The sequence below is a fragment of the Saccopteryx leptura genome, chromosome 8, assembly GCF_036850995.1.
Source record: "Saccopteryx leptura isolate mSacLep1 chromosome 8, mSacLep1_pri_phased_curated, whole genome shotgun sequence".
Classification (NCBI taxonomy): domain Eukaryota; kingdom Metazoa; phylum Chordata; class Mammalia; order Chiroptera; family Emballonuridae; genus Saccopteryx; species Saccopteryx leptura.
In genome coordinates this window covers 912,217-934,185 of record NC_089510.1, presented here as the reverse complement: position 1 = coordinate 934,185, position 21,969 = coordinate 912,217, and positions in this window count along the sequence as shown.

The following is a 21,969-nucleotide window of genomic DNA, read 5'->3' as shown; positions in this document are numbered from 1 at the left end:
CTTCCTCCCCAGCCCCCCTTCCTCCCTCTGCCCTGTCCCGAGTGTCTGGGCCGCCCGGCTCTGGCCTCTTCCTGCCTCCCGGCTCCCTTCCCCTCTGATCTCCTGGCGTATCTAATCCCACCTTGGCAGAGTTAGTTCGGGCTTCTTGGCAGACCCAGACGAGCATCGTGATACAGATGGCAGCTGAAACAGTCCTCGCTGTGGTGTACAGTTTCTGAAGCTACAGTGTAACCCCCCTCTTGCACCCTTGCCACCATACTGGAGATTAGATACTATGTACCCCATTTCACAGCTGAGGTCTCTCTGCTTCACCAGGCAGCTTGTGTGGGTCCCCTGTCCCCACCCCACACCACCCCAACTCTTCAGGGTGGGTGTCCCAGTCCAAAGCATTGGCCTCAGGGGCCCCTGCTCAGCAAGCAGTGTTTTCTTCAAACTCGGAGGCCCTTGGGCCCCACTGGGTAAAAGCAAGACAAGCAGACAGAGCCCAGAACCCCCTTCCCGGGGCAGAAGGAGCCCAGGTCCGCCCCGCTCCGCTGAGCCCGGAGGAAGGGGTCCGGTCGGGAGTCCAGCCCTGGGGAGAGGCAGGTGAGCAGCCCTTCCATTCCCAGAGCCGGCTCTACGTGTTGAGAGAAAAGAGCTGTTCACACAGAGCGGGGCCTCCCTTCTCGGGTTCTGGCCCTCCCCTCTGACCGTCCTGACGGTGCCGCTCACCCTCGGCCAGGGCCCCCCGCTGCCCTGTGGCCAGCTCCCCCTGTGGCCGGCTCCCCCTGTGGCCAGCTCGCCCTGTGGCCGGCTCCCCCTGTGGCCGGCTCCCCCTGTGGCCGGCTCCCCCTGTGGCCGGCTCCCCCTGTCCCTCTCCCAGGGCAGGGCCAGGGCCGAGCACGTGACCTCAGCCTCCTCTGCACGTGCCAACCTGAACTTCAGGTAACGTCACCCGAGCTGGAGGCCGTTACTTGGGAGTGACCGCAGGGTCCCTCAGCGGCCCAGCCAAGCATGCAGCGCAGCCTCTCTGACCCCACCGGGTGAGGGACTCATCGCAGGCAGGCTGGCCCGTCTGCGCCGAGCGGCCCTCTGGTCTCTCTCCAGCCCGCCCAGCTCTCCCGGGAGCCTGCCTCCACCTCCCACCATGGTCACAGCCCTGACCGCCACTCCCCGTGACCCCTGTTGTCACGTGGCCTCCGCACCCATCCCTCCATCCACCCACCCGTGCAGGGACAATGCGGTCACAGCCCAGGCCCGAGCAGGCCACCTGGGTCTGCGTTGTAGCCCTGCCACATACCCGCAGAGCTGGTCTTCTCGGTGCCCAGGTAACACAGCTGCGGCCTCAGCGAGCCCTGGCAAGGGTTGGGTGAGCGGGGTTCACAGGGGCTTGAGAGGTGGCGGCTCGCGCAGGGTGCGCACTTAGTGACTATCGGCTAACATCACTCGCTCAACCAACCTTTCCAGGGGGTCCCTCTACTCCGCGCCTGGCACTGCGCGCGTCCCGCTGGGGGGCCCAGCAGGAGGGCGGAGCCCCCTCCGCCCACGTGAGGAGGGCGGAGCCCCCTCCGCCCACGTGAGGAGGGCGGAGCCCCCTCCGCCCACGTGAGGAGGGCGGAGCCCCCTCCGCCCACGTGAGGAGGGCGGAGCCCCCTCCGCCCACGTGAGGAGGGCGGAGCCCCCTCCGCCCACGTGAGGAGGGCGGAGCCCCCTCCGCCCACGTGAGGAGGGCGGAGCCCCCTCCGCCCACGTGAGGAGGGCGGAGCCCCCTCCGCCCACGTGAGGAGGGCGGAGCCCCCTCCGCCCACGTGAGGAGGGCGGAGCCCCCTCCGCCCACGTGAGGAGGGCGGAGCCCCCTCCGCCCACGTGAGGAGGGCGGAGCCCCCTCCGCCCACGTGAGGAGGGCGGAGCCCCCTCCGCCCACGTGAGGAGGGCGGAGCCCCCTCCGCCCACGTGAGGAGGGCGGAGCCCCCTCCGCCCACGGTGGAGCCCACACTCAGAAAGAAACTGAAAGCAAGCAGTCAGAGCTGCCCCGGAGAGACAGTTTGGGGAGGCAGTGCGGGGCGGTGGTCAGCCCGTGGAGGCCGGGGCCAGAACGCCTGGGGTGCTAGCAGCATGATGACTCCAAGGCGCTCCGGACCCCGCTGGGCCTCGCCTCCTTCTCGACAATGTCGTGGGGACAGTCGTGCCTGCCTCGTTGGGTTTCCTGAGGAATGAGCGAGGGACAGGCGGGAAGGAATTCTGCAGGGATGGCCTGACACACAGGAAGTCCGTAAGGAAAGGAAGTTAGTGCCCGGGAAGCTGAGGAGTCCGCTGAAGGAAGGGGCCAGGGAAGAGAGGACCCGGGGCCGTGGTGGGTGCAGGAAGAATTTGGTGTTGATTCTGAGAGCCGTGGCAGGATTTTAACAGAGGAGGCTGGTCCTAGAGTCCAGGCGGGGCTGACGCAGTTTGGACAAGGGTGGCAGCGTGGGGATGTGGTAGGATTAGAGCAGGGGTCCCCAAACTACGGCTCGCGGGCCGCATGTGGCCCCCTGAGACCATTTATCCGGCCCGCCGCACTTCTGGAGGGGGCACCTCTTTCATTGGTGGTCAGTGAGAGGAGCATAGTTCCCATTGAAATACTGGTCAGTTTGTTGATTTAAATTTACTTGTTCTTTATTTTAAATATTGTATTCCCGGGCCCTGGCCGGTTGGCTCAGCGGTAGAGCGTCGGCCTAGCGTGCGGAGGACCCGGGTTCGATTCCCGGCCAGGGCACACAGGAGAAGCGCCCATTTGCTTCTCCACCCCTCCGCCGCACTTTCCTCTCTGTCTCTCTCTTCCCCTCCCGCAGCCAAGGCTCCATTGGAGCAAGGATGGCCCGGGCGCTGGGGATGGCTCTGTGGCCTCTGCCCCAGGCGCTAGAGTGGCTCTGGTCGCAATATGGCGACGCCCAGGATGGGCGGAGCATCGCCCCCTGGTGGGCAGAGCGTCGCCCCTGGTGGGCGTGCCGGGTGGATCCCGGTCGGGCGCATGCGGGAGTCTGTCTGACTGTCTCTCCCGTTTCCAGCTTCAGAAAAATGAAAATGAAAAAAATATATATATATATATATATTGTATTCCCATTTTGTTTTTTTACTTTAAAATAAGATATGTGCAGTGTGCATAGGGATTTGTTCATAGTTTTTTTTATAGTCCAGCCCTCAACAGTCTGAGGGACAGTGAACTGGCCCCCAGTGTAAAAAGTTTGGGGACCCCTGGATTAGAGGGACACCGAGCAGAGACACTGCGAGGACTGGTGTGATGTTGGCAGCCAGGGGTGACTCCCTCGTTTCTGGCTCAGGGGGTGTTACTGATGCATTGGGAAGAAGAGCAGGTCTGGCCTTTCTGATGCAAGTCACAGAAAGCTTGACTCAAAGAGGCTTAAGCCACAAAAGAGAGAGAGTGAATCCATCGTGACAGAGTAGAGGAGAGAGGTGGACTACAGGCAGAGCTGGATCTAGGCGCTCAAATGTCTCCAAGGACACGTTTCTCCCCCTTTGTCCCTCAGGTCTCCTCCCCGCCCCTCCATTGTCCATCAAAGCACCTCTTCTGATGACCCAAGTCCCCTGAGCTCCAGCCCACAACCCTTCACCTCCAGACAAAATGAAGCACCTGTCCACCGCTCTGATGTTTCTCTCCGATTGGCAAGGTGCCCGGGCCTGACCCAGGCCACTTCAGCAAGGGGAATGGGCTGGCTGCTCAGCCTAGGTTGTATGTATGCTCTCCCAAAAGCTGGATGGGATGGGGTGAACCTCTAAATGGAAATGGGGGGCTGTAGGCAGAGGATGGAGAGAAATCCGTGAACGTCCACAACAGGGCAAGTGAGTTTGCAGCCCTGGGTTTGAAGTCAACTTCTTCTACACCAGATTCAGACACTGCCAGATAGTATCACACATTTAAACACACACACACACACACACACACACACACACACACACACACACACACACCATATTCTCTGTGAAATCCCAAACAGGCACAAGGGAACTTCATCGAGCTTGTCAGTGATTGGCTCTCAGCTAAGAATGCCCCAACCAGTCCAGCCAATGAGAACCCAGAAATTCCCAGCTCTCACTCTGACATTGACTCAGAGGCCAGGAGGCCAGCGGACCAGACGCCAGGTCTGATGGGAAAGTCGTTGCCTGGGGTTAGTGAGTAATCACACAACAAGCAGGTTACACCCATTGCAAAAATGTGAAGCCAGGAGGAGAGGCCGTGACCGGAGCCCAGTGACCGGAGCCCAGTGACCGGTTCTGTTAGAACCGTGTGTGGAAATACCAGAAAACGGGTCCGGGAAAGGCAGAGGCCACTCCGTGCAGAAATCCTCAGTTTCCTTAAACGCATGACCCGCTCTGTGATGCACCCCCAGGCTGTTATGTAGTCTGAGCTGTTTTTTGAACTGGATGAATGAAAACAGACATCCCCGTCGCGTCCCCCACGGCGTGGATGAGAGCGCCCCGTGGTGTCTCCCGGCAGGAATAATGGCCCCCTGACTGACTCCAGCACGACGTAGAGCTGTAGGTGTCCTGGTGCTCCCCTTCCTCGTACAAATAATGCTGCTGTGCGTCTCCCGGTGACGTTTGTATCCGTTCCCGAGGATGAGCATCCAGGAGGCGGGGGAGGGGGGAGGGGTGCTGAGTCACAGGGTTGCGGGCGTTCAAGTTGACGGCTCCTGCTGAACTGGGATTGCAGAGTGTGTACCTGCGAGCGTTCCCTCCAGCGGCTGGTGAGGGCTGGCCCTCCTCACTCACCGCTGTTAACAGGCCTCCTTGATGCAGAACGGCGTCGGCTCGGCGTGGTTGCAGCTGACGGCGTCCCCTGTGTCACGCACAGGGACCAGCTGGACGTGCCTTCCTTGGCCACCTGCATTTCCTCTCTTGTGAAACTTCTGCTCTGTCCTCTGCCCTTGTTTTTTTCTTCTTCGCAACCACTAGCCTGGCCGTGTGACTCTGCCTCATAGCCCCTTCTGCGGGGCTCCCCTGGGGGCCTCAGAGCACAGCCCACACCCCTGGGCCTGGCCTGCGAGTCCGACAGTGGTTTGGCTGCGGTCTGAACCTCCATTCAATAGGAGCATCTCCCTCCTCTCACAAGCTCCCCTCCCCTCCGCGCCCACCGCGCTTCCCCCAACTTGCTCGCCCACATCCTGCTCTGGGCCACCTTCCAGCTCCTGCCTGTGCTGTGGTACCTGCCAGTAAAACCCCTCTTCTCCCCACTGACTCCACCTCCTTGCCTGGACGCTTCTTTCTCAGCTTGCAGGTCTCAGCCAAAATGTCACTTCCTCCAGGGAGACCTCCCGGTTTCTCCCCATGCAGACTGCAGGGCCCACGTGCCCGTGCGCTCTGTCTCAGGGCACTGCTCCTGCGCCATGACGGTCAGCAGGCTCATCAGCCGTTGCCAGTGGACAGTTGGGTCTATGAGGACCAAGACCATGGCTGTTCTGTTCACACTCACATTCCTGTGGCCAGGAATGTGTCTGCACAGGCCCCTCCCCTAAGCCTCTGTGGGAGGGTGGGGTAGACAGAGGGGTGGACAGAGGCAAGTGGGGCCTTTACAGCACTCACTGTGCTTTCGGGGACCCCCTCCCCAGCACATTCTTTGCTCCAGCCCAGACCCGGGGAGGGACGCAGGGCTCACACTAGGGTAGAGTGGGGGGGCACTGCACTGGCGGGTCAGGGAGCCGGGTTCGAGTCCTGCCTCCACTGCCAACAGACCGAGATCTCCGGACGAGCCTCTGTCCTCTCTGCCTTGGTCCCCCATCTAACAGAGGGAGCCCCGGCCTTTCCCCCTGCAAGGCCAGCCTGCGATCTGACCCGCAATTCAGGCCCCGGGAGCGGGCGGACCCCGAGCCAGACAAAGGGGCCTTGTTCCCAGGGCATCCGTGGCTCTGACTGAACAAAACAACATGCCGGCTGGCTCCGGTGGGGGTGGGGGGGCAGCCTGTCTCCCCGTCCAGGCCCCACCCAGACGCCGGATGCCAGAGGCTCACGGGAAGAATGCTCTCCTTCTCCTGCCCCCGCCCCCCCCCTAGCTGCACCAGGCCTTCATCGGAGCCTCCCCTGGGGCCGAGGCAGCCAGTCGAAGCCTGTGCCCCTCTTGCCCTGTGCCAGGCTCACGTCACCCTCCAGGCGGGCATGGACACCAGCCCATTTAACAGACGAGGAGCTTGGGAGCCTTGGAGGTCATGGTCATGAGCCCTCAGACTCAGCCAGGAGGGCCAGGGGCTGGACCGCTCACGGGCAGCCGACTCCACTAAAGCCGTGCCCTGAGTCTCCCCACCAGACACGCCACAGAGCCTTCAGAGTTCAGTTCTGGGGGGCGGGGGTTCCTTCTTCACCAAACCTCCCCCGGGCCTTCCCACGAGAAGGCGGAGCTCCGTGCAGGCTGCCCTCAGTGACGAGACAATGGACTGGGGCAGATGTCATCACCTGCCCTGCCGGACAGGTTCAAGGGGAGGAGCAGGCTCAGCTCATCCCCGCTTCGCATTGGGACCACCGAGCTCCTCCCCAGGGCCCCCCCCCCCCCCCCCCCCCGCCAGCGTGAGCAGCAGCGACAACCAGGAGCGGAGAAATCTGGCTTCAGTCCCCATCCGGCCCCCTGCAAGCCGTTTGTCCTCTAGGGCAAGAGACTCCCCTCGCGAAGCTGCCCGTGAACCGTGAGTGGAGCCTACGGGGTGGACAGAAGAACAAGGCGCATGTGAACGACCCACACGCCCCTGGGTTTGTTCGAGGGGGAAGATGGGACCGTCAGGTGGGGACAAGGGAATGAAGCGCTGTCCTTCTGGCCCACGGCAGGCGGGAGTTTCACAAGGTACAGCCATTCCAGAAAACCACTGGGTGACACAGACTAATTCATGCCAAATACGTGCTTCTACGATGAGCAGAAATTCCACCCCCAGATTCCTACTTGAGAGGGGAGGAGCCTGTGCCCTCCAGAAGCCTGAACACGCTGGTCCCCAAACCCCTCGAACTAGAAACCAGTGCAGAACTAACTCACGTGCGTGGAGGGGTGGGGAGGGTGTCATGGACCCCCCGCGTCGTCGCTGAGCTCTGCACAGCAGGGAAGACGAAACATTGTGGCCACGCGGAGACAGCTCACAAGCACAGCCACATGCACGCAGCTCACCAGCTCAGCTCTGAGCCGCAGGGGGAGAAGAGGCACAGAAGGTGGCGCACATATGAGTCCAATTTTTACAAACTTCTAGAACAAGCAGAACCAATCTGTGCGTCTAGGAGTTAGGAGCGGCCCTCTCGGGGCGGCTGTGATCAGACTGGGGCCCCGAAAACTTTCAGGGGACCAGCCAGGGTCTGTTTCTCTTTTTTTTTGCTAAAGAGAGAGAGAGACAGGAAGGGAGCTAGGGAGATGAGAAGCATCAATTCCTCGTTGCGGCACCTCAGTTGTTCATTGATTGCTTTCTCATATGTGCCTTGACGGAGAGGGAGGGCTCCAGCTGAGCCAGTGACCCCTTGCTCAAGCCAGCGGACCTTGGGCTCAAGCCAGCGACCCTGCACTCAAGATGGTGAGCCCATGCTCAAGTCAGCGACCTCGAGGTTTTGAACCTGGGTCCTCAGAATCCCAGTCCTACACTCTATCCACTACGCCACTGCCTGGTCAGGTTCAATCAATAACAATAATAATAAAATATATATATATATATATAGCTTGATCAGGCGGTGGTGCAATGGATAGAGCATCGGACTGGGATGTGGAGGACCCAAGTTTGAAACCCCAAGGTCACCAGCTTGAGCACGGACTCATCTGGTTAGAGCAAGGCTCACCAGCTTGAGCCCAGGGTCGCTGGCTTGAGCAAGGGGTCATTTGGTCTGCTGTAGCCCTCCCTCCACCCCAGTCAAGGCACATATGAGAAAGCAATCAATGAACAGCTAAGGGTGCTGCAACAAAGAATTGATGCTTCTCATCTCTCTCCCTCCTTCCTGTCTGTCCCTCTCTGTGTCTCTTTCTGTCCCTGTCACACACACACACCAAAAAAATACAGTATATCACGTGCAACTATTGATACAATTTATCCAGAAATGCATGTTTGGCTTAACCCTGGAGGAGCACAGTGTTCGGTTCACCGCATTGAGAAATGAAAGGAGGGTACCATTCAATCATCTTATTAGGTACAGAAAAAAAATGTGTTTGATAAAGCCAACATCTCTCAAACCAGGAGTCAAAAGGAACTTCCTTTTCTTTCCTTTCTTTCTTTCTTTTAAGATTTCATTTATTGATTTAGAGAGAGAGAACGGGGGGAGGGTGGCAGGAATACGACCTTCACAAGATGTGAGCCAAGGGTCAAGGTCAATACAGATCTTTTCGCACAACTGGATCGAGCTGTAACTCGTACACCATACAGTTAACCCATTTACAGTGTGCGTAGTTCCCTGGTTCTTAGTATATTTACAAGGTCACACAACCATCACGATTAAGTATTATCACCTCTCAAAGCAAAACCCCATGCCCGGGAGCAGTTGGTACCTGCTTCCTCCCTCCCCCAGCCCCCCCCCCCAATCACAATGTGCCAGTCCTGGTGACCTTTTATTACAGAGAATTCCCAGCGGAGGTGCAGAGCAGGGTGGGACGCCCCCACCCTGTGCATGCGCGCCACGGGGGGCCCTGTGGGGCCCAGACGGGGTGCTGGCACGGGGCCCTGCCCGGTCTCCACGGCCGACTGTCAGCTGCCCCCAACCCCACTAAAATTCTGGCCGGGGTTCAGGCAGCATTATCTCCAGACCGATGCCCTCCCTGGGGAGCCGTCCAGGCAGGAAGGAATGTCCTGCAGGCAGGGCCTCCCTAAGGGGAAAGAGTCCCCACGTGGGCAGCGGGCCACTCACCTGCCCGCTCAGCCTCCCCTGCTCCTGGTCTGGGAAGCCCCTCCATCCACTAGGAAGTTCCAGGACCAGCCAGGAAAGAGCTGCAGTTGGGGAGGCAGAGGCCCAGAGGAGCCGGGGACGCTGTCCACATCTCTGCAGAGCTCAGGCCGCAAAGGGCCGGACACTTGTCCAAGACTCCGAGGCCGTCTCAGCCCCCCTGCCTGGGGTGGGGTGCGTGGAGGGGCGTGGGGGCTTGGGGTGGGGTGGGGTGGGGGCTGGGAGGCTGCAGACCGTCCCAGTGAGCTCCACGGCCTCATTTGTCCCCATGTCCTCATGAGATTTTCAGAACAGTCCGACCCTGGTGCTACAGCACCCGAGGACAGGACCCCGGCACACTGGGGACAGGGTGTGGGAGAGAGAAAGGTCACCCGGCCCCCGACCCACACCCTGAGGCCCTAATTCACTGTCGAGGGAAGAAGGGACTTGGGGTCAAGGCCACTGAACGCACTGTGGTCCAGGCTTCTCATCTAGGAGGCAGCCCCTCCAGGACCCCTGGGGAGGGGAAGCATCTCTCCTGAGGACGACTCAGAGCCGCGGGCCAGTGGCGGGAAGACCCTGAGCGCGGGCAGCCGCGCCCCTCGCCCAGCCCCGTGCGCCAGCTGTGTCTGACAGGCTCCAGGGCGGGCTGAGCTCTGGCCTTGGTCTGGGAGACCGTGGGCAGGGGCTTGCTCGGTCCAGCCAGCTCTCCCGGGGCTGCAGCCCTGGCCCCCCGGAACCCTGGCCCCAGGCCCAGGCGCCTGATCTCGGCCCCCTGGCTCTCAACAGGTGCCACCTCCTGCGTGCCACCCCAGCCGTCCACGCCTCCCGCTGCCGCCGCCGTGGGGAGCTTCCTGAGCCAGCTCTGTGCCAGGCGTCCTCTGGGAAAACGCTCGCTCGCTGCCCACAGGCGCCCCCGGGCTTCCGTTCCAGCCCTCGGCGGGGAACACCACTGTACTTGCACTGGACGCTGGCAGCCGGCCCCTGGCCCTGGACTCTGCCCACTCTTCAGCTCAGGCCCCAGGGCAGCTTTGCCGAGGGCCAGCAAGCCTCCGCCCTGACCGCTCTCCTTCCCACATTCTGGGGATAAACCCAAGTCCCCGTGAGCAGAGAATCTGCTCCAGGCTGGCCTCATCGGAGAGGCAGCAGAGGCCAGGCCTGGAGGTTTCCAGGGTCTTGGGAGCCTATGCCGGACACGCACTGCCCACGCTGCTTCCTCAGGCCCCCGGACAAAGAACGGAAGGGGGTGGGGTAGAGAGGCCCACAGCACCGACTCTCTGGGGCACATGAGGCCCAGCGCCACAGGCTGGGGGCATTCCTCCCCTGCTTTGTAGAAGAGGAAGAAGGCCCTTGCCCAAGGGCACATGGCCAGGAAGTGGCACAGGCAGGATTTGAACCCAGGACCCAGTCTTCAGCATGCCCAAAGCCGACCTCTTCTGCGTGGGGCGTGGGCCTGGCCCACCTGGGGAAGGAGCAGCAGCCTTGCTCTCAGCAGCCAGGTGGGGCTGGCGGCCCATGGCTGGGCAGCAATGCTGGGGCCCAGCCCGAGGGTCCACACAGGGCCCCTCCCCCGGTCACATGTATCAGTCCTCATACCTGGGCTCCTGCACCAGCTTCCCTTGCTGCCAAGAAGGCTGGGCCCCAGACGCTCCTCCTAGGACCAGCAGACAGTGTGGTGACCTCACTGGGGCCCCATCCTCTCTGCGGACCGGCCTGCCTGGAGCAAGCTCCCTGGGCACTCACTCCCTGCACAGGGGCCCGGTCAGTCCCTCTCCCCTCCGTCCCAAGGGCTCCGGTCCCACTCTGGGGGACATGGTCCATGCACAGCTTAGAAGCTGCTCTGTGGGAACGACCCCTCCTGGGAGGTGGGGGTGGGAGAGGTGGAAGGCAGGGATGTGAGAGGGTCAGGGTCCCTCCCACCACTGCACCCACCCATCCTCCCGGCCTCTTCTTCCCTAAGACCACAAGGACTGCAGAGTCCTGAGTGAACTGGACTCTCACCAGGTGTCGGCCCCTGCCCTGGCGTACTTCCTGTGTCCTCTCTCTCTCCCTCTCTCTCTCCCTCTCCCTCTCTCTCCCTCTCTCTCTCTCTCATAGGCCTGAGTCAGAAGGGCCCTGGGAGACCAGCAGCCCCATCTATCTGCTGGTTCTCAGAGGGAGGTGGTGGACGGAGGGCCACAGAGATCTCGGGGCCTGTCCCAGGGGCTGTCCCAGGCCAAGGAGCCGGGGAGCTGAGGGGGGGGCCGTCAAGGCTTGGGCTGACGATGCTTCTCTTCCACAGGCTCGCCCAGGAGGGCAGCCAGACGGATCAGGACAGCTTGTTCCTTCAACCGGACCCAGGGGAACCTGGCTGACCACGCCTCAGCCGTGTGGGCCTGACATCTGCTCAGCAGCCGGTCTTCTCCCTGCTCAGACCTTAACTATTTTTCAAAAATTTTTTTCCATTGATTTGAGAGAGAGAGAGAAGAATCAACTTGTTTCACGGAGTCGTTCCATTTTGCTGTTCACTCACTGGTTGCTGTTGTTCGTGCCACAACCGGTCGCTGCTTTATCCACTGAGCCCCCCGGCCAAGGCCAGTCCTTCACTGGTAATTCTGTGCAAAGCGGATGGTGGACCTGACAGCATCCTGGGGTCTACAAGCCCCTGCTCCTGTGACTGGGGAGCTGGCAGGTCCCCCCAGAACTCAGGTGATGGCCCCGCCTCTGGGGGTGCATCCCAGGCGGGAAGAGGACAGGGGGGAGAGCAGCAGATGGCTGCCCCCATTGAGGGTCTGCGCTGGCACCTGCGTGCGGGACACCCCCCCACCCCCACACACACCCCCACACACAAGCACACAGGCTCTCAGCTTCCCCCACACACAGGACACCCCCCCCCCACACACACACAGGACACCCCCACACACCCACACACACACACACAGGACACCCCCACACACCCACACACACACACACACAAACACACACAGGCTTCAGCCTCCCCCCCACACAGGACACCCCCCACACACACACACACACACAGGACACCCCCCCACACACACACACAGGACACCCACACACACACACACACACACACAGGACACCCCCCCCCCACACACACACACAGGACACCCCCCCACACACACACACACACACACAGGACACCCCCCCACACACACACACAGGACACCCCCCCACACACACACACACACACACAGGACACCCCCACACACACACACACACACACACACACACAGGACACCCCCACACACACACACACACACACACACAGGCTCTCAGCTTCCCCCACACACAGGACACCCCCCCACACACACACACAGGACACCCCCCCACACCCACACACACAGGACACCCCCCCCACACACACACACAGGACACCCCCACACACCCACCCACACACACACACACACACACACACACACAGGACACCCCCCCACACACACACACAAGCACACAGGCTCTCAGCCTCCCCCACACACAGGGACACAGGCCGGGAGACGGAAGGACAGACCCCCACTCTGCCCCCTGGCTGTGACTGTCCAGCGAAGGCTGGAACCCCAGCTGGGCGGCTCCTTCCTGGAGAGCCCACCATGTCCCGGGCGTGATTCTAGACGCTTTGCGTGGCCTGGCTTGTTCCTCGCCCTAAGTACTGCTGTTGTTTCCATTTTTAATTCTTTTTTCAATGACAGCTGACGTTCGATGTCACCTGCACTCCTTCCAGGGGCGCAGCACAGAGGTGGGGGCTTTATGATCCCCATTTGACAGCTGAAGCGATGGAGACCAGGGGGGCCCAGTCACTGACCCCAGGTCAAAGGGAAGCGGGCAGCAGCAGCCAGCCCCGCCCAGTGCACCGCGGTGCCCCCACACTGTGTGCCAAGGGTGCAGCCTGGTCCCCCCGACACACTGCTGGCCCGTCCCCCCTTCCCCCAGCCTGGCTGCCAGCAGTTCCTTGGAAGCTGTGGGTGGAAAAACAATTGTCTTCCTGGCCCGGGGCCGGGAGCTCCCTAAATGAGAGAGCGGGGAAGGACTCAGCGGGGTGGGGAATGGAGCCCCCGCTCAGGAGTGGGATTGGGCCCCCGTGGATTTGAAGGGCAAGTGAGGACCTACCCCTCCCAGAAGTGGGATGGAGGAAGTGGTCCCCCACCCTGGCTGGCCCCCCAGGCACCAGCCAATTCCCTGCAACCAGAACAACAATGCAGTGTTTATGGAGCCTCTATTGAGTGCCGGATAGGTCCTCTCCTGGGGACGGCGTGGGGGCGGCAGACCCGGTCCCTGCCCCCTGGCTGTCTGGTGGAGAGAGCAGACAGTAGAATGAGCAGAAACAAGGAGAATACCTGTTTCTCCCCAGCACCTGGGAGGAGGTGAAGTGATATCCATAGGCACTCATGGAGGTTGTGATGGAAGTCACAGCCGGGGGGGCCTGGGCTTTGTGACCGTGCTCTGAACCGGCCAGCCACCAGTCTGGGGCCAGACTCTGTGCACTGGGCAGCAGGGGACCCTCCCAACAACCCCCTCAGGTGGGTGTGTCAGCATTCTCCTTTTCCAGAAGAGGCAACTGAGGCTCTGAATGGGGGGACCCCTTGTCCAGGGCCATCTAGTTGCAAGACGTCATACCAAGACCCTTGCCCAGATCATAGACACCAGAGATCACCTGACCCTCCCCTAAACCTCTCTTGGGAACTCTTGGTATTTAGAGTCATGGGAGGGAGCTATCTGAGCAGGGCAGGGGAGGGTCAGGGCCCTGGTGGGCAGGCAGACTCCTACACTGGGGAAGCGGGCAGGGGCGGGGTGCTGACACCTCCTTTCTTATACAATGGCACATTATACTGGGGAACAAAATTTTCGTTGCATCCACAAAAACACTTGTTCATACCTAATTCGAGAGTGCTGATCTCAAATCTGACATTAGTTTTTCTCTGTAAGCTACAGGGTTTTTTTGCAATTCAATATTTTAGGTTTTCATTTTATTGTAAAATTTTCAACATTTAGTTTAACATAATGAAGTAGAATGTCTTCTTGGGCATCATCTTTGTGAAAATATAATAATTTACATAATATTTGAAAATATAATTTATATAATGCAGTAAATACACTAAAAGATATGATTGCATCAGGATTTGTCTACAGTTTCAAAATAGAACATATTAAAACACTTATTTTAATCATAAAATTTGTGCAAAACTTATTTAAATTCTATTCAGGCAAAAATTTGCGTTTGTAGCTCTTGCGTTTGTGTACTTGTTGAGGACAATCTCGTTTGATGCTCCAGCAGTAGTCTGCTCATCACCAACAGCTCCAAGATTTTCAGGAAACTGATCAAGGTGACTGTTCAGGAAGTGAATCTTAACGTTCATGTTACATACAATGTCGCAGAAAGCCAACAGCATCCTTTGAACCAGAAGTTCATAGTTTTCTGCTTTTTTGTTGCCAAGGAGGATCTTTGTAACTGCCACAAAAGACTGCCATGCTGCTTTCTCCTCCTTATTCATCTTCCTGGCAAATTCTTTGTCATGTATGAGGGTTTGAATTTGAGGTCCATCGAATACACCTGCTTTTATCTTCTCGAAAGACAAGGCAGGAAAAGCAGAAATAATATGTTGAAAGCATTCATTTTCTCTATTCAAAGCCTGAACAAACTGCTTCATTAAGCCAAGTTTGATGTGAAGTGGGGGAAAAATGATCCTGTCTTGATTAACTACAGGTTCATTCACAATATTTTGCATCCCTACTTCCAGAGCTTCATTTTCAGCCATTCCTTCTGTGTCCAGTGTTTCCCCCGAGCTCGGCTGTCCCACAAACACAAAAAGCAAGGATACTTCATGAAACCTCTCTGTTGTCATAGCAGGGAATTGACCATTTTAAGATCCACACAAATGATCCAGTTATGCTCCTCATACTTCAGAAAGTCGAGGACAATTTTTATGTCATTATAATCTCGCAGATGAGTTGAATAACCAATTGGAAGCGCTGAAAATAGGCAATATATGCACATGTCACAAATGATGAAATATTGCGCCTTTGACGTTGAAGTGTGTAACAGCCACATATATAACAGAAGGTGTCGGGACTATTCTTACATTTATGCCTACTCGAAGAAGCCATGATTCAATCTTAAAACAAAATAAGAGGGTGTTTTTATCAGATAATTTTTTACATTTAAAAACAACTACAATTATGTAAAAGTGATGTTTGTAAAACATTAATTGCCTTGTGGTTATGTTCAATCCAACAGTCGTTGCCCTTTAACTGCAATTTAAAAACCAATGCATGCCATTAACTGTAACAAAAGAAATTAAAATTGTATAAAAACTAGAGCAGGGGTCCCCAAACTACGGCCCGAGGGCCACATGCGGCCCCCTGAGGCAATTTATCCGGCCCCTGACGCACTTCCGGAAGGGGCACCTCTTTCATTGGTGGTCAGTGAGGGAAGCACAGGATGCATCCTCTCACTGTATGTGAGTATTGTATGTGGCGCTGCCGCAAAGCAAGTCATCACTCACATGCAGTACTATTTCGGGTGACGCGGGACACACGCATGCGTCACGGCTCCAGAAGTGCATCATATCACTTGTTACGGCTAGCAGTGACAAATATGGACCCGGACATTGACCATCTCATTAGCCAAAAGCAGACCCATAGCTCCCATTGAAATACTGGTCAGTTTGTTGATTTAAATTTACTTGTTCTTTATTTTAAATATTGTATTTGTTCCCATTTTGTTTTTTTACTTTAAAATAAGATATGTGCAGTGTGCATAGGCATTTGTTCATAGTTTTTTTTTTATAGTCCGGCCCTCCAACGGTCTGAGGGACAGTGAACTGGCCCCCTGTGTAAAAAGTTTGGGGACCCCTGAACTAGAGCATGCACCAAAAAAAAAACAACAAACGAATTTCAGATTTGGAATCAGCAATGCAGAAATATATAGAAATAGTTCTAAAACCTCATGCAACAGAAAATGAAAAAAGAACTGTTTCCCAGTGATTCATCTAGCGTCAGCCCCACCTCTGCGAGCCCTCCTGATAACTCTGGTCTGTCTTTTGAGCAACAACGCGGTTATAACTGAACCATCAAGAAGGATGCCCACACAGTGCCATTGCATTTCTAAGGGAAACTGCCATCACCCACCGTTCTGCCGCCCGTCAGCAGCAGAGCCAAGAAAGAATCTAAGGGTCCGTTGGTGGGCAAGGTGACTCACACCTCAACAAACAGCCTCAGGCCGATCTTTTGTTGTCTTTGTGTCAGTTAGTGATGGTTGTCTGTCTCTTCTCCAACAATCAGAGGATTGTTTCTAAAACACACCCAGAGTTGCCCTGCCGGTTGGCTCAGTGGTAGAGCATCCACCTGGCATGCAGAGGTCCCGGGTTCGATTCCCGGCCAGAGCACACAGGAGAAGCGCCCATCTGCTTCTTCACCCCTCCCCCTCTCCTTCCTCTCTGTCTCTCTCTTCCCTTCCCGCAGCCAAGGCTCCATTGGAGCAAAGATGGCCCGGGCGCTGGGGATGGCTCCTTGGCCTCTGCCCCAGGCGCTATAGTGGCTCTGGTCGGGACAGAGTGACGCCCCAGAGGGGCAGAGCATCGCCCCCTGGTGGGCAGAGCGTCGCCCCCTGGTGGGCGTGCCGGGTGGATCCCGGTCGGGCGCGCGGGAGTCTGTCTGTCTCTCCCCGTTTCTAGCTTCAGAAAAATACAAAAAAAAATAATAATAATAATAAATAAAACACACCCAGAGTTTGCTTTAGAAAGTGACACACAGGCTTGATGCCCACTTCACAACAGAGGGACTTTACAATGAGGGTCAGTGTCGCCAAAGACGGTCCAGTTCAGGGGACTCTGGGGACTGAGGACTGAATTGGGGACCGGACGCAAAGCGGCTGCCAGCCAGTCCTGCAACTTCGTGCCGTGAGAGGCACGGTGCTGCCCTCTGCTGGGAGGCGTCCCAATAAACACGCAAACCCACGCGTCTCCCGTGATGGTCTGCCTGCCACCTGTCCTGCTGTTCATGTCGTTTCTTCTTCCTGTTCACTCTGTTCCCTCTCTCCTCACCATGTTTTATCGCCCCCCGCCCTATTTTATCCTTTCATAGCTCCTTTAGGCTTTATCTCTGCGATGGAAATATGGCTCGTCGGACAAGGTCACTTCCCCTCCGACCCCAAAATGAAGACGTCCTGGTGGGGACGCTGGCCACCCTCGAGTCACAGCGCATGGCTAAAGTTTCTCTGTGATCAGGGCAAGGGGGTGTGTATCCGTCAGAACAGGCAAGATTATGCTGTGTCTGCCGATGGTCCTTGAGGCCAGTTCAATGCCCATTGTTCTCCCCAGTTCGGGGTGCAAACGAGAAGACTTGATTCAGTGCAAACAGTCAACTGTGATAAGAACGGCTGTAGAACAGCATGGTCCGTAAGGGGCTCTGGGTGCGAGGTGGCCCTGACCACAGGGTGACCGGCGAGGCAGCTCCGCTCTGCTCAGCTACACTCAGCCAGGCTGGGGCAAACCAGCCCCTGTGCCTTTCCAGCTGCAGCAGAAAAACTGCCCCCTCCCAGCTGACCTGGGGTGACTTATAGGGAGAGAAATCCCTGTACCTGGCCTCTGATTGGTTCCCTCTCTGGCACAGGAGGACTCCAGATCCTCACTGACTGGTCCAAAGAGCACTGCCCTGATTGGTCAGAATGGAGTTGCTCTGATTGGTCAGTGGAGATGCAAATGAGGATCTAGGTTGTGCAGCTTTGATTGGATAGGGAAAGCCTCAGTCCTATTGGTTAAAATAAGATTCCACGAACTCCTTGATAAGGGCCGGCTCAGCGGCAGAAACGTAAGGCAGGCAAGTTGTTTAGTGCTGGCTTCACCTTTCTCCTCGAATCGCAGCTTGCGGGAGAGGCGCCTGTTAAGCAACGGCTGCTAGGCTCCGGTTATTTTGGGGGTGGAGGTTGTTGTTATTTTTGAGCCCGGTTAGCTATCAGGAGCCCCTTTTGGTAGGTATGTTCTTTCTCAGTGTTGACATGGGCAACAAACCACCTAAAACCTCAGTAACTTGAAAAACAACAGTGTAATTCTTGCTCACACTGAATGTCCCTTCCAGTTTGGGGCTTGACTCACCGTGGACTTTTAGGGACTCTCAGACTGACAAATGCTATGGGTCAACATGTGCTTCTGCCATCTGGGGCCACATGGAGAATTGCCCGCTGGCTGATACACAAGCCACCAAGCTCCCAGTTCATAGAGCAAGTCTAAGGCCACGTCTGACGTCAGAGGGCAGCCGGGCGCAGGCCTGCCCTGGCCTGGAAAGTGGGGGCTGGGCTAGGACAATCCGAACTTGAATTGCAGTCTACTCTCGGGCAGTGGGGGCTGGGCTGGGGGTGGGCAGGGGACTGTGACCGCTACAGCTTGGGATTGAGGGACAGGAGTTCCTCAAGGAAGAGAGGAGCCCCAAACCACTGTCCAGGTAAGTAGCCAAGAGCCAGCCATCCCAGGTTGGGAGGACCAGGTGTGAGTGCCCCGGGACACTGTGACCAGAGTAGCCCTGAGGGACCCGCAGGGACCAGAGCTCCAGGGAGGAAACACACACTTAGTTCATCCCAGGGATAATGCATGAGGTTCCCAGCCTGGGCTCCGCACAGACGTTCACTGTAGCTGTTTCACTCCCTGGTTCTCAGGAGGCTGTGGGTGGGCAGAGGTGTCAGGTGAGTAAGGAATGATTATCCAAGCCCCTTAGGGTTCTAAACCCCATTCTTCAAAGGCTGTCGGTACTTAGATTGGTTAAGCTCCTCAGACTCACGGAGCTCACTGGGAAACCTGCATTTAGTTAGCACCTACTACATACTGAGCTGTGTTCCCCTCTCAGGAGTCCCTGTTACAGGAGCATAGGGGCACAGAGGTCGGGGTCACGCTCCAGCCAGGCAGGCCCAGCTCACCCCGGCATCCTCGGGAGTCCTGGGGGTCATCTGGGGCAGGGGAGCCCTGGGGAAGGATGACAGCTCCAGCGTGTGATTGCGAGTGTGGGGAACGACACAAGAGTCTTGCAGTATGGCGTCTCGGACACATTCCTGAGCTCTGAGAGGAGAAATGAAAGTGCTCCCTTGTCTGCGAGCTGAAGAGACAGCAAGATCGTGGGTAACGAGGACCAGATGGGCTTCAGGAATTTCCAAAGCCCGATTAGCATATTAGACAGAATCTCCTCCCAGCCACACACCATGACTCTGTCTGGATGTCTGGGCATCGGTTACTGAGATGACTGGTGGGCTACTCACACTGTCCGGGGGGTCCTAGAAGTGAGTGGACCTCTGGCTGGGACCCTGGCCACTCCCTCTGCTCAGCAGGAACCCCCCTTGCTTGTGACACCGTCCCCAAAGTTCCAAGGCCAAGGCCCACACTGAGAATCTAACACTCAGAGTCGGAACCTGTGGTGGGCAAGGGGGTAGAGGGGCCCATCACTGCCCCGATGCACAAATCATCCGTAGGGGGAGCTGACACCCAAGGGCACCCTCCCTGTGCCCACTGTCCCCATGTGCAAATGTGGTTGTGTGGGAACGAAGGCATATTGCTGGTGCTCGGGCTGTGCCTGGACTGGGAAGCAGTGGTCTGGGTCAGTCCCATCATGGGGATTGTCCTGCTCCATTCCCACCTCACACTAGTGGTGCATGTGCCTAGGCCAGGGCATCTCGTGGGGAAAGCCTGAGGCTGGGGCAGTGATCTGTCTTAGTCAAGGTCTCACGGCAAACCCAAGCTGCAACCACTGAGCCACACTGCCTCCCCCTGGGTCCTGGATGCTGCCTGGAGCAAGGCCCCCTGACTGTCCAAATCTTGTTTGCCTGTCTATCCAGCAAGAGATTGGACAGTGAGCCATGAGTGTCCTTCCCATACTTACCCTGTGGACCCTAATTCCATCCTCAAATGACTCAGAGACCTCTGGGCTACTTCACTTCCACTGCCTCACACAGTCCCCTGTGGAGGGAGCAGCAAACCTCAGAGATGAGGTGCCACCTGTCAGGGTCACTCCTCAGGCCACTGACAGCGGCAGGTTTGAGCTCAAGTTGGCCAACTCCAAAGCCTGCGTCCTTTCTCCAGAGACCCACCCCCAGCAGAGCCCCACAGCTCCTACTGACCCTGTCAACGGTGCCTCCCCCAAACAGTGACAAGGAAACACAGAGATGGTGCTCTGCCCCTTGGCCGGGCACAGCCTGGTACAGTGCTGACTGCTTCCCCGAGCTTCATATCCCAGTCTGAAATGAGGCCCAAGGTCCTAGCCCAGGAGGCTGCAGGGGGCGTGGAGAAAATGTGTGAGCATGAAGGATGGAGGACTGTGCTGTGGGGGAGGGGAGTGGGAGCATGAAGGGTGGAGGACTGTGCTGTGGGGGAGGGGAGTGGGAGCATGAAGGGTGGAGGACTGTGCTGTGGGGGAGGGGAGTGGGAGCATGAAGGGTGGAGGACTGTGCTGTGGGGGAGGGGAGTGGGAGCATGAAGGGTGGAGGACTGTGCTGTGGGGGAGGGGAGTGGGAGCGTGAAGGGTGGAGGACTGTGCTGTGGGGGAGGGGAGTGGGAGCATGAAGGGTGGAGGACTGTGCTGTGGGGGAGGGGAGTGGGAGCATGAAGGGTGGAGGACTGTGCTGTGGGGGAGGGGAGGGGGAGCATGAAGGGTGGAGGACTGTGCTGTGGGGGAGGGGAGTGGGAGCATGAAGGGTGGAGGACTGTGCTGTGGGGGGAGGGGAGTGGGAGCATGAAGGGTGGAGGACTGTGCTGTGGGGGGAGGGGAGCATGAAGGGTGGAGGACTGTGCTGTGGGGGGAGGGGAGCATGAAGGGTGGAGGACTGTGCTGTGGGGGGAGGGGAGCATGAAGGGTGGAGGACTGTGCTGTGGGGGAGGGGAGGGGGAGCATGAAGGGTGGAGGACTGTGCTGTGGGGGGAGGGGAGCATGAAGGGTGGAGGACTGTGCTGTGGGGGGAGGGGAGCATGAAGGGTGGAGGACTGTGCTGTGGGGGAGGGGAGGGGGAGCATGAAGGGTGGAGGACTGTGCTGTGGGGGAGGGGAGTGGGAGCATGAAGGGTGGAGGACTGTGCTGTGGGGGAGGGGAGTGGGAGCATGAAGGGTGGAGGACTGTGCTGTGGGGGAGGGGAGGGGGAGCATGAAGGGTGGAGGACTGTGCTGTGGGGGAGGGGAGTGGGAGCATGAAGGGTGGAGGACTGTGCTGTGGGGGGAGGGGAGTGGGAGCATGAAGGGTGGAGGACTGTGCTGTGGGGGGAGGGGAGCATGAAGGGTGGAGGACTGTGCTGTGGGGGGAGGGGAGCATGAAGGGTGGAGGACTGTGCTGTGGGGGGAGGGGAGCATGAAGGGTGGAGGACTGTGCTGTGGGGGAGGGGAGGGGGAGCATGAAGGGTGGAGGACTGTGCTGTGGGGGGGGAGGGGGAGCATGAAGGGTGGAGGACTGTGCTGTGGGGGAGGGGAGGGGGAGCATGAAGGGTGGAGGACTGTGCTGTGGGGGAGGGGAAGTGGGAGCATGAAGGGTGGAGGACTGTGCTGTGGGGGGGGAGGGGGAGCATGAAGGGTGGAGGACTGTGCTGTGGGGGAGGGGAGTGGGAGCATGAAGGGTGGAGGACTGTGCTGTGGGGGAGGGGAGTGGGAGCATGAAGGGTGGAGGACTGTGCTGTGGGGGAGGGGAGTGGGAGCATGAAGGGTGGAGGACTGTGCTGTGGGGGAGGGGAAGTGGGAGCGTGAAGGGTGGAGGACTGTGCTGTGGGGGAGGGGAGGGGAGCGTGAAGGGTGGAGGACTGTGCTGTGGGGGAGGGGAGTGGGAGCATGAAGGGTGGAGGACTGTGCTGTGGGGGGGGAGGGGGAGCATGAAGGGTGGAGGACTGTGCTGTGGGGGAGGGGAGCATGAAGGGTGGAGGACTGTGCTGTGGGGGAGGGGAGGGGAGCGTGAAGGGTGGAGGACTGCTGTGGGGGAGGGGAAGTGGGAGCGTGAAGGGTGGAGGACTGTGCTGTGGGGGGAGGGGAGCATGAAGGGTGGAGGACTGCTGTGGGGGAGGGGAAGTGGGAGCATGAAGGGTGGAGGACTGTGCTGTGGGGGGAGGGGAGGGGAGCATGAAGGGTGGAGGACTGCTGTGGGGGAGGGGAAGTGGGAGCATGAAGGGTGGAGGACTGT